The sequence below is a fragment of the Oryctolagus cuniculus genome, chromosome 1 (assembly GCF_051225735.1).
Source record: "Oryctolagus cuniculus isolate XC-2025 breed Fujian yellow rabbit chromosome 1, ASM5122573v1, whole genome shotgun sequence".
Classification (NCBI taxonomy): Eukaryota; Metazoa; Chordata; class Mammalia; order Lagomorpha; family Leporidae; genus Oryctolagus; species Oryctolagus cuniculus.
The window spans coordinates 53417957-53429968 of NC_142867.1; the positions used below are offsets into that span (position 1 = coordinate 53417957).

General features: G+C 47.9%; 1 protein-coding gene and 1 long non-coding RNA gene across 34 annotated transcripts in view; both read right to left on the bottom strand.

Moving 5' to 3' along the window:
* Nucleotides 1–12012, bottom strand: part of TEAD1 (TEA domain transcription factor 1) — a 284516-nt gene that overhangs the window by 140631 nt on the left and 131873 nt on the right. The window lies entirely within an intron of this gene.
* Nucleotides 973–3472, bottom strand: LOC127492336 (uncharacterized). The gene is made up of 3 exons (XR_011388404.2): nucleotides 3280–3472; nucleotides 2371–2544; nucleotides 973–1709 (listed from the first exon to the last, which is right to left on the bottom strand). It is a non-coding gene; the product is annotated as an uncharacterized LOC127492336 (long non-coding RNA).

Here is a 12012-nt window from a genome sequence, read left to right on the forward strand (position 1 = left end):
AACAAGCTTCTGTGTGCTAGTTTTTATCTAATCACACGACACATGACTCTGTAGACACCGTCTCAATTTCTAAAACTACATGCGCAGTCTTAAAACAATGATGCCTAACTGCCAAAGTAAAAAGATTATCATCACGTCTGTCACTCAAGGTGATTTGTACCAATTTTGGGATCAAGCATCTTGCAAATAAAAAGAACAAACTCAGTATGGGTCAATCTAAGATGACCGACTTCAGTATCTCTACATTACGATTATTTCATAACTCAGCTTTGACAAAGGCTAAGAAATACCCAAGATAATCTTTACTTCTAAGTTGAAAAAGGAATTAGACACCAGCATACGTAATTATGATAATAACTACAGAGAACTGAACCTGGGCTGTGATTCCGAAGAAAAGGATTTCCTGTAAAAATTGCCCACCCCATGGAATACAGTAACAAATGCGCTAACGTCCTAAGATGATCTCATCCAGTCCCCAAGACAGAGAAATAAAACAGTATGAAGCAGGCATGTTAACTGTGATGTCATTTCTGACAACTGTCTTCCACACAGAGTACAGCATTCTCTCAACTGGACACTGTGAAGGAAATTTATTACAGCACTTGTGCTTCACGGCACCCCACAGAATGGTCATCTGACCGCTCTTCCTCAACTCCTTATGTGTCCCAAAGCCCAAGTAGAGCCACTCTTGCAGAAATATTAGAAAGTAGCCTTTTAAACACTGAGCCCAAATCTGACTATCCTCTAAGATGCTTCCATCCTACCTACAGCCTACAGGACGAAGCTGCCATTTGTTGACCCAGGAGCATCTCACAGATATTTTAAAAAAACTCTTACATCTTTGCCAAGTTGTTTCAAAGCTGGGCCAAACACCCCCCAAACCACCTTCAATGATTTTATGTGACGCAAAGTTTCTCCCACTCTTTATTATCCAGTTGTTCTCTGATGAAGTGTCTACATTCTCTTCCATGGTTTTTCTTTTTCTTTTTTTTTTTTTTCTTTTGGGCCATCTTATATCCCCAACACACAGAAAGGTTCCTGCCATACTTCACAAGGAGGAAGCGATGGGGAAGACAAGGTACTCGACTCCGAGCGTGTCCTAATATGGTGAGTCTTCTCCTCTCCTCTGTCCACACAGCCGAAGATGACACTCACTTCTGCAGAAGCCGAGGACGTGAACTCTCAGATCTCACAGTCAACAAACATCACTATCACTGCTGAGTCACATGTTTACTGCCCTATCCTGGGGCTTCTGGCAGCCCAATTCCCCTGAAACAGCCTTTCTTAGATGAACCCACTCTTTCAACATGGGCAGGTCCACACCAAGTATGCTGAAGCTTCAAAAAGTTCATGGAAAATGAAATTAAAAGATGCATTTCTTTCAATGCAAAAATGTTGAAACTCATGCAGACACGGAGTCTTCAAACAGTTCACGGGAAATCCAAGAGAAGAAAGCATGCTTCAAAAACCTTTAAGCCCAAATAAATTTCCTTTCATTTCATTTTTTTCCGTATACTTTTTCAAGTGTCCTTGTATGCTCACCCTTCCTGGGCTTCATAAATCCCTTCCAGAACAAGACCCAAATGTCCCAAGGGCAGAAGATAGCGTGGTAACCATCAGGTACAAGGATCTCATATTTCATCACTCTTAGGTATGAAACCAGGTGCAGGCCAGATCACCATCCTTGCATTTAGTCCATAAACAGGTCTCTATTTGTGACAAAGCAGATATAATTAAAAATATATCAAATGTCTTACTTACATGTCGCATATACTATTTTCTGCTTAGGAACTTTTCAAAAAAAGGAGGCCAGTCTGGTATAACCTGTTCTTAATGAACCTGTGCTAGGTCTAAGGGACCATCCTAAGGAAGAAGCACACTTCCCTGCCCACACTGCAGGAGTCGCCGCTCAGGAGGGCTTGCTGGCTTGCACTCTGAGGTGTGTGTCACAAGCTTAGAAAGCACATTCTCCCTTCAAAGCATTCTCATAAAGATCTGAAGAACAGAAACATCGTAAGGCATCACGTTTCCAAGCTAGTATTTTGAAGAAAATGGCATTGATTTAGGTATGCTCACATAAGCTCTTGGTGCACGTGCCTCAAAATTAAATTCTACTATTTTATCAGTAAGAAGTCCAAGAAAGGCTCACCATACAGCTGGGCTTCGTTCTAGATCTAATTCAGGGAAGTGATTATGCACATATAAATGCTAAGTCGTCCCATGGCAAAAGTCTCCCAGAAGCTTGCAAGCTGTGAAAACACACCTCCTAAACCCTAACACCCCATCCACAATGCTGCTCCACTGTGGTGGCCCTGGACTGGAATTCCATAACCTCAAGCAGGTAAGGACTCCTTAGCACCAGCTTCTCACCTTTAAAACACAGAACGTGGAGACAGAACCTGGTGTGCAGGGCTGCTGTCGGGGTACAGCAGGCCCCAGTCCACAACACGAGAGACCACGACATGATCAGCAGGCAGGCCAGGCAGCAGCATCGTGGTCGTCTGCACTCTTTCCCGCCTCCCGCCTTCACAGCTCTCAGGAGTCCTAGTTCCGTGGCCACACAGTCAGCAAGCAACAAAAGCCATGAAAATTATTATCTTTGCTGTGTGGCTTACGGGAAGGCCAGAATTCCCCTGAAGTCACCTTTCTCTCTCTCTCTCGCACCTGCTCAACTGATAAAAGCCCGAGCCACAGGTCAAGCCAGGAGCCCCTTCTTTGGCAGGACTAAAGCCAGAGCTGCTCTGAACCAATCCACTAGGGACTCATGGTCCTTCACCCAAGACCCACTGACAATGGAGATACACCACAAACAGGGAATACTGAGGGGCTCGGAAAGCCGGGGGAAAGGAGAGGAGAAAACCCCATCATCCAGGGCCCCAGGGAGACAATAGCGGGCAAAAACAATCGAGGTGAAAACGTTGGGCACGCACAACTTTTGTTTCCCCAGAAGGCAGGGCCCAGGCCTGGCAGGGAGGCTGTGGCCGGCTCCTGGCTACCAGGGTGCTTTTCTGTCTTGACAATTCACTTCCTCAACAGGCACGCCGCCAACTCAAATGAGACTCTGAGCAGTGAAAAGCCCTTCAGGTAAACAGTGTGATAAGCTAAACTGAAAAACTAGACAATGTTTTTGGACTAGGAGGTGGTTGCCATGGAGACGGTTGCTAATTAACTGCTTTCAACCAGGAGAACAAAGGGCTCGGGGCAGGCAGGCCTCTGTGTCTCCGGAGTGAGCAATGCTCAAGCCTTGCGCAATCGGCACATCGCTCATAGCTGGAATACCTGAGACTCTGCTGCATGCCTGGAGAAAGGACAAAAGTGCATTTTCTTCATCTTGACCTGGATTCACAGCACCTGGTCACCAGCCCCTCTCAGGAAAGCAAGCAGCACGGCAGAATGCAGAGGCCCAGAACCAACCTCCCACCTGCCCGCAGGCAGGCACTCCCTAGACGGTCTCTTCTCCTGGGCGAGTGGTCTGGGAAGAAGCATACATGTTACCTGATGCACTTCACTGAAGAAAACAAAATTAAACCCATAAGTACAAGGAGAATAAAGGGCTCAATCTTCCCTTGTTTCATGCTCTTCTTCCTCAGTGACTGGGTATTTCTCAAAGGCAAAACCACAAAATCCCGTATCTCTAAGCCTCACACATCACAGACGTTTAGTGCACGATCATGAACTCAGCTGCAATCCGACTTGTTCCTGGCGTGCTCCCTCCAGCCCCACCACAAGGCAACCTGGCTGGTTCAAACGTGGACTCCTTCTTGGAGTCTTAGTGGTGCCCCAAGACTGAGCCGCTCTGCTCTGAAGGGCTGACCTTTGAGCCGGGCCTGGTGAAAGCTGCAGATCTCTATTCCCAAAGCAGATGCTCAAACCCAAGCGTGAAATGTGAACAGGACTCAGCATCATTAGCTCTGGTGACCCAGGAGTCTTGGGAGAACTCCATCTTACTCCACAGCAACTCCAGAGTGCCCACGCCAGTCTGCAGCCTGATTTCAGGTTACATCAACCGTAACTACGAGAAGTAAAGGTCAAACCCAGCCAGGCTCTCGTGCAGGAAGTTCTGCCTCCCCCTGACAAAACCACACAATTTCTTGTACTCCTAAGAATCTCTACCACCGAATGCAGCCTGTGAGCAATCACCTTCGGTACTGGCGGCAGGGTCTAGATTGAGTAGAGTATGATCCTGACTGAAATATGACAATATGATTCTCAGCCTGACAGCGTGGTGATGGTACTCACACCCCTGTCCAGGAAAGCTTCATGGTCTCCCAGCATCAGTGCAATCCACCCTAGAGCATGGCCCAGGCATGCCCAGGCTCAACCCACAGCTCTCAGTTGGCATTGCACCTGCTGCACAAGACCAGCAGCGCCTTTGAGCTGTGGCTCTCAAATACGCAGAGTAAGAGGACTGACACCTCTGAGTACTGAGACCTCACAGTTACTCAGGTAACCCGGTGAAGTGCTCACTCCACTCCCTAGCTCATAGTATGCACTCAGGAGATGGTAGCTATTAATTAAAGCCTCTGATGATTTACATTTCTTTTTTTATAATATTAATATTTTTTAAAGATTTATTTTATTTATTTGACAGACAGAGTTACAGAAAGAGGTAGACACACACAGAGAGGTCTTCCATCCGCTGGTTCACTCCTCAAATCCCTCCCCTCCTCCATCCACATGCCCAACCCTCCCTCCCTTCATCCATCCACTCATACATCCTCCCCTCCACTCATCCATTCGTCCATCTGTCCATCTTTCCATCCAACCATCCACCCATCTTTCCCACCCTCTCTCCTCCATCCACTCATACATACATCTGACCATCAGTCTGTGCATCAACCCACTCATCCATCCCTCTCTGCCTCCCTTCCTCTCTCCATCCATTCCCCTACCCATCCCTCCATCCCTCCATTCATGTCATCTACCCATCCACTAATCCATTCATCCATCCATCCATTCATGCATCCTTCCACCTAACTACCCCTTTCTCTCTCCCTCCCTCCACCCACTCATCTGTCCATTTGTCCATCAGCCATCCACTCATCCACCCGCCCATTTATCAAGCCAGTCAGCTGAATTTATCCACACGGGAATTCTATGCCAGGCACAGGGCTGATGTTAAGAAAACAAAAATATAACCTACGCCATTCACAGGGGTTCCTGGGCCAGAGCAGGATGAAGAAACACACAGGACACTTAGGAATCTCTGAGATTAGCCTTGTGCCGGCACTAGAGGGCAGAGACGGGAGAGGGAAGACATGCCTCACCACAGTATACCCCCACTGAGAGGCACACTGACACCCCAGAGGACAAAACCACTTTGCCCAAGGGCCTTTTTCCTTTCCATCCCCTTCTATATGCTAAGCATGGGGGCCCAGGGGAACCTCCTGCTAGAAAAACAAAGGAGGGAGAAAGAGCAGAGGAAGTCAAAGAAGATCCCCTGAAAGACACCCGGCTCCACTGCTTGCCCTCTTGCTTCCCATCACTTACAGCCCTCTGGGCCTATCTCTAGCCTAACAGGAACTCTCACTGTGATTCCTGTCGGTCTGTCCATGGGGCAGGACCCAAGAGCTGAAACCTTATCTAATTTGTCTTTCTGTCTGGAGCACCGACCATGGTGCCCAGCACACTGCTGCTTGATAAAAGCTCGCCACAGCGTATAAAGCTGAGGTCTAGGAGCTTTCTGTGATTTACCCAAGACCCCAAAACTAAGGGGTGCACCAGACTGGACCCCAGAGCTCTGACCCCATCCCCCTGCACAGGGTGACTGCATTTGGCCCCCAGAGGAGTTACTCAGCGTTTACGGTACAGGAGGGAATCATCTCCAGACAGAGTTTCCTGATGCCACAGTTGGGCTCTCCAACTTTCACTCCTCCTTCAAACCTTCTCTCACCCACTCTGTAAGCCCATGCAGGCAGAAGCAAGGACATACCCTTTTAGAAACTATATTTAATTATCACCATTATGCACTTTTCCTCCAGGACTTTACTGAGTCCAAAAATACCAAGACAACCTTACAAAACTGACTTTTTCATAACTTTTGTGAGCAAAGAAAAGTAGGGGAAAAAATTCCTTGTGGCATCTGATAATCCTCTCTTCCATCATATAAGCCTAGGACAGAGATTCAGTAACTATCATTTTGATCCAAGCTAGGAAAGCAAAGAACATCAAGAGAAACAAACTGAGGCTCTAGGACTTTGCTTCAAATTCCAAAGTATAAATCAAAAGAAGGACACACAAGGGCCGGTGCTGTGGCGTAGCAGGTAAAACCGCCACCTGCAGTGCCAGTGTCCCATAGGGGCACCAGTTCAGGATTTGGCTACTCCACTTCTGATCCAGCTCTCTGTTAGGGCCTGAGAAAGCAGTAGAAGATGGCCCAAGTGCTCAGGCCCCTGCACCCATGTGGGAGATTTTCAGATTGGTCCAGCTCCAGCTGTTGTGGCTATTTGGAGAGTGAGCCAGCAGATGGAAGATCTCTCTCTCTGCCTCTGCCTCTCTGTAACTCTGTCTTTAAAAAAATAAAATTAAAAATAAAAAAATCTTAAAAAAAAAGTAGGACATGAGTTCAGTCTCTCTTTTTTTAAAGATTCATTTTTATTTATTTGAAAGTCACAGTTACACAGAGAGAGGAGAGGCCGAGGGAGACAAGTCTTCCATCCAATGGTTCACTCCCCAGATGGCCGCAACGGCCAGAGCTGCGCTGACCCAAAGCCAGGAGCCAGGAGCTTCTTCTGGGTCTCCCCCACGGGTGCAGGGGCCCAAGGACTTAGGCCACCTTCTACTGCTTTCCCAGGCCATAGCAGAGAGCTGGACAGGAAGAGGAGCAGCCAGGACTAGAACCGGCCCATATGGGATGCCGGCGCTTCAGGCCAGGGCGTTAACCCACTGAGCCACAGCACCAGCCCCAATGAGTTCAGTCTCTTAACCTCCCTAAGCCACTTACTTATTGTTAAACAGAAATAAACAATAATACTTCTTACCAGAGTTAGTAGACTAAGGTAGATAACATCTGAAAAGGCAATTATAAACTGTAAAGCACTATAGGAGATTTTCTTAGAATAGGTGTTAAAATGCATACACCACACCACACACACACACACACACACACTGCCAATCCGAGAGCATAGCCAGGACCATTACAAAGAATCAGAATGATCTGTGGCTATAGAAGCCACAGAACTAGAGATGATTGGGAACAACAGATATTTTGTTATTTGAGTAAATATTAGAGGCAAAAAAATTACAAAAAAGTAGTTGCTAAGATTCTTTTCTGCTCAGATTCTTCATCTGTGGAATGGGGAGAATGAGAGGAGAGTACTTACTTCTCAGACTTGATGTGCAATTTAAATTAGTATTTGTAAAGCACTAGCACATTCCTTAATCTGACAGGTAAGCAGGGAGGTAAACAAGTCAACAGAAGATACACACATAGCCTCATGTTTCTATCACATCTTTGCAGACTCCACAGTGAACTTCCCAATCAAGTCCATGCAGCAGGAAGCCCAGCAGGTCAGCTCAAGCATCACCAAGCACACCAGTCTTTCCATTTCTACTGGGTACCAGCAAGCAGGATGCTGGGGGGGAAGGAGGAAACCAAAGGCAAATGAATTCATGAACTGATCCTAGATGGGCACCGCTTCCCTCCTACATGGGACAGCAATGCCTTGACACATCCAGCATTAATCATCACCTCCACAGAACTCATGTTCCTTTCATGGAAACACAGCATTCAGAGTTTTACAGCATTTGTACCAAAGAAGGAGAGACAAGGGCTGACTTGGTGCCAAACTCAACTGTAAATACAAGGTGTTTTTTTCCATTGGCAATCTCAGACCAGAACTCTATTTTTGGCACGCACATCACAAGGCATTCTTGGCTCACATATTTGAGTAAATATACCCACCATGATTCCTTGTGTTCATTCCCTGTATTCACCCCATTATGTATAGAGCAGAATCTGTGGTGAGATGTGAGGGGACAGAAACCAAATCCCAGACCTGGAATAAGACAGTTTAACACCAACTGGAGTCTGGTGGGAGATTTCAATCTAGCTGGGGAAATAGGACACTGGCAAACTACACATCAGAAATAAATGTAGCAAAAGATTAAGTGATTTGGCCGATGCCGCGGCTCACTTGGCTAATCCTCTGCCTGCGGTGCCAACACTCTGGGTTCTAGTCCCATTTGGGGCGCCGGTTCTGTCCCAGTTGCTCCTCTTCCAGTCCAGCTCTCTGCTGTGGCCCGGGAAGGCAGTGGAGGATGGCCCAAGTGCTTGGGCCCTGCACCCGCATGGGAGACCGGGAGGAAGCACCTGGCTCCTGGCTTTGGATCGGCACAGCACGCCGGCCGCAGCGGCCATTTGGGGGGTGAACCAACAGAAAGAAAGACCTTTCTCTCTCTCTCTCTCTCTCACTGTCTGACTCTGCCTGTCAAAAAAAAAAAAAAAAAAGAGTAAGTGACTTAATGAAAAGGTGTTAGAAAAGAAGAGTACTTTCTGAGTCAGAGAGAAAGAGAGACAAGAGGAACCAGGAGTCTCCAAAAACAAGCAAAGTATGGGTCAGCGGGAAGATGTAGCTATTCACCTATCAACAGTCAGCAAACTCTCATAGGCGTTTTTACACTATTGTTTATTTATTTATTTGAGAGAAAAAGCACTCCCCCATCTGCTTGTTCACTCTCCAAAGGTCCACCACAGCTGGGACCAATTGGGGCAGAAGTTGGGAGCCATGCACTAATCCAGGCCTCCATGTGGGAAGAAGGAACCCAATCAGTTGAGTCTTCACCTGCTGCCTCCCAGGGTCTACTGTAGCAGGACACTGGATCTTAGATATGGGACATGGGCATCTTAGCTGACATTTTAACTGCCAGGCTATGTGCCCGCCCCTCACAGGCCAGTCACATAGTGTAGGTACAGAAGGCAAGTGTGAGGAAAGACTAGGCTACCAGCACAGCAGAAGATGAAAATGCAAATGTAGGGGCTGGCATTGTGGTGTAGCCATATGGATGCTGGTTCCCGTCCTGAGTGTTCCATTTCCGATCCAGCTCCCTGCTAATGGCCTGGTAAAGGCAGAAGTGCTTGGGCCCCTGACCTTCATGTGGGAGACCCAGTGGATGAAGCTCCTGGCTCCTGGTTTTGGTCTGGCCCAGCCTGGGCCTTTGTGACCATCTGGGGAGTGAAACAGTGGATACAATATCTTTCTCTGTCTCTCCCCTTCTCTCTCTGTAACTCTTTCAAATAAATTAACAAAATTTTTTTAAAAGTGCAAATGTAGGGAGAGTTTACTTTTTTTATTCTTTTTTTTTTTTTTCAGAATTATTTTATTTCTTCGAAAGACAGAGTTACAGAGATTGGTAGAGTCAGAGAGAGGTCTTCTGTCTGATGGTTCACTCCCCAAATAACCGCAACGGCCAGAGCTGAGCTAGTCTGAAGCCAGGAGCCAGGAGCTTCTTCCTGGTCTCCAACATGGGTGCAGGGGCCCAAGGACTTGGGCCATCTTCTACTGCCTTCCCAGGCCATAGCAGAGAGCTGGATCGGAAAAGGAGCAGCCAGGACTCAAACTGGTGCCCATATGGGATGCTGGCGCTTCAGGCTGGGGCTTTAACCCACTGCACCACAGCACCAGCCCTGGGAGAGTTTACTTTTTATGCAAAGGACTCCAGGATGAACAGAGTAATTTTAATTCTCACTGCAAGGATAAGCATGCCTTCAGCTATCAGATGATCAGGATTTAGATAATGGGAATATTAAGTAAAGAAACAAACATAACAAAGATGCCCCAAAGGGAAACAGAAGAGTCAGTATAACAGGCTGAAACCTAGACAAGGGGCTTTGAGAAATGGTAGATGAAATACAGTACCACTCAAAAAAGGAAGCCAGAAGTGTCAGCACTGTGGTGTGGCGGGTGGAGCCACCACCTGCAGTGCCGGTGTCCTGTGTGGGCACTGGTTCAGATCCCAGCTGCTCCACTTCCCATCTAGCTCTCTGCTATGACCTGGGAGAGCACTGGAAGACGGCCCAAGTCCTCAGGCCCCTGCACCTGTGTGGGAGACCTGGAAGAACCTCCAGGCTCCTGGCTCTGGATCAGCCCAGCTTCGGCCGTTGCAGCCATTTGGGGAGTAAGCCAGCAGAAAGAGGACCTCTCTGTAACTCTGCCTTTCAAATAAATAAATAAATCTTAAAAAGAAAAAGAGAAGGGTAGAGAGAGAGAAAGAGAGAGAGAGAGAGACAGAAAGAAACAAGAGGCTAGTGAGTTCCTTTTTAAATGTATGGAGGGGGCCGGTACTGTGGCATAGCAGTAAAGCTGCTGCCTGAAGTTCTGGCATCCCAAATGGGTGCTGGTTCGAGTTTTGGCTGCTCCACTTCCAATTCAGCTCTCTGCTATGGCCTGCGAAAGCAGTAAAAGATGGCCCAAGTCCTTGGGCCCTTGCACCTGCATGGGAGGCCTGAAAGAAGCTCCTGGCTCCTGGCTTCAGATTGGCCCAGCTCCGGCCGTTGCAGCCATTTGGGGAGTGAACGAGCAGATGGAAGACTTCTCCCTCTCTCTCTCTCTGCCTCTCTGTAACTCTGCCTTTCAAATAAATACATAAATCTTAAATGTATGGAGTGTTTGGCTGATTCACCTGGAAGAGAAGTGGTGGTAGTCCTTCCTAAGCTCAGGACAGAACTGGCAGGGTGGAGGGAATTCCTGGAAAGAGAAGAAAACCTTAAAGAGGACCACTGTTCATGAGGTCGGTGAGAAATGGTAGAGAAAGCAACCCAGATACAAGGACTGGATCAGGAAGTCCAAGGGAGAAGAGACTTTCAAGATGAGGGCAGGTGGCACACCAGAAGTACAAAACGCCACATAAAAATCCAGGAGATCGAGTGTGTATTTAAGATATGCACATCCCCTACTGAAGTATGTGGGTCTGAATCCCAGCTCTGGCTTCTGACTCCAGCTTCCTGCTAATTCAGATGCAGGAGGCAGAAGTGACAGCTCAAGTAACCAGGTCCCTGCCATCCAAGTGGGAAACCTGGATGGAATTCCAGGCTTCTCGCTTCACCTCCCGCCATCAGCTGAGCTGTCGTGTGTTTTTGGGGGAGTCGACCTGCAGTCCGAAGCACGTGCTCTTTCCCTCAAATAATTGTTTCTAAAGACCAGAAGTCCAGGAATGAGTAAAGGACACTAAGTCTGATGACTGAACACAGGCTAAATCAAGACCTCAGACTGAAATGAGCTCCCTTCCCTCACTATATTTTACAAAGAGGAAAGAGGAGCTAACAAGAGAAGGTTGAAGGGACAGAGTTTGAGGGAAAGGCAGGGCAAGCTGGTCTGAACATGGTCACCTTCCTGCTTCAAGTCTGTTTTGGGGAAGGCTTAGAAGCTAAAACTTCACCCTCCAGTTCCTGCCCCACCAAAGCAACACTACAGCAGCAATTACACCTAAGGCTCACACTTGACTCTCAACCTTCCAACAACGCCTCCAGGCTCCCTGATGGAACAAGCAAGCTCATGCGGTCCTCTCTCCTGCAACTCTCCCTTACACCCCGAAGTAAGACAAGGGCTTCTCCGTGAATGATATATTCCAGGGAGAACCACCGCCCTGGCTTTCTATGGGTTTCACTCTCCAGCTGAATCCAACAAACCCCAGTGCTTGCTCTGTGCTACCTCCTCATCACCCTTCCTGTCCCCTGAAAGCTCCCAGGCTGGATAAACGAGCTGCTTGAGATAAAGGCAGAAGACAAAGACAGTGAGGGCCTCTTGCTCACATTCTGCCTTCCCTGAAACAGATACCCACCCCCAGCCCTGCGCTCCTGTGGAATAACAAGAGCCTGTGCAGATGGAATTCCCAACCCCGGTCCTGCGGAGTCTGGGCACTCCCTCCAGAACGGAGCACTTCCAGCCCCAGGTGGCTCTCCACTCACACTGTGCACCTACAAGGCCTGGGCAGCTGTAACATGATACAAATGCCACTGCCTCACCAGGGCTCAGAGTCGACCATCTTGGGGTACAGCTGCTGCTGTTTTTTTTG